A 480-nucleotide genomic window follows, 5' to 3' on the forward strand; every position below is an offset into this window, starting at 1 on the left:
TGATACCCTTCCGAGAGAGAGAGAGAGAGAGAGTGAGAGAGAGAGAGGGGGGCGGGGAGAGGGAGGGGGGGAGGGGAAGGGGGGAGACAGGCGGTCACGCAGAGATACTCAGAGTGCTGGGAATCACTGAGTGCTGGCAATAAGTCCATTCCCCGCCCAACCCTGTCACAGAGGAGGGGGCTGCCCAGTCCAAGGTAGACAATACACTCCGACCCACCCACCAAGCGGTCCACCCCGCCCCGTTCCTGCCTTTCTGAACGTCGCAGTCGCACAGAGGCGCTGGGCACAGGCACAGTACCAACCCACGGAGATATTCAGCGGCGTTAGCCCCGTCCCATACCTTATTGACTCCTGTCACACGCTCTGTCTCGCTCTCAATCTCCTGCCGAATCTCATCGAAGTCCACGAAAACCTGCAAACACACAAATCCTCCAGGTCTTAAGGGCAGAGGGTCACGTCGGCCAGCGACAGGGTGAGGAG

This window comes from Rhincodon typus, chromosome 44 (genome assembly GCF_021869965.1).
Source record: "Rhincodon typus isolate 14 chromosome 44, sRhiTyp1.1, whole genome shotgun sequence".
NCBI lineage: Eukaryota > Metazoa > Chordata > Chondrichthyes > Orectolobiformes > Rhincodontidae > Rhincodon > Rhincodon typus.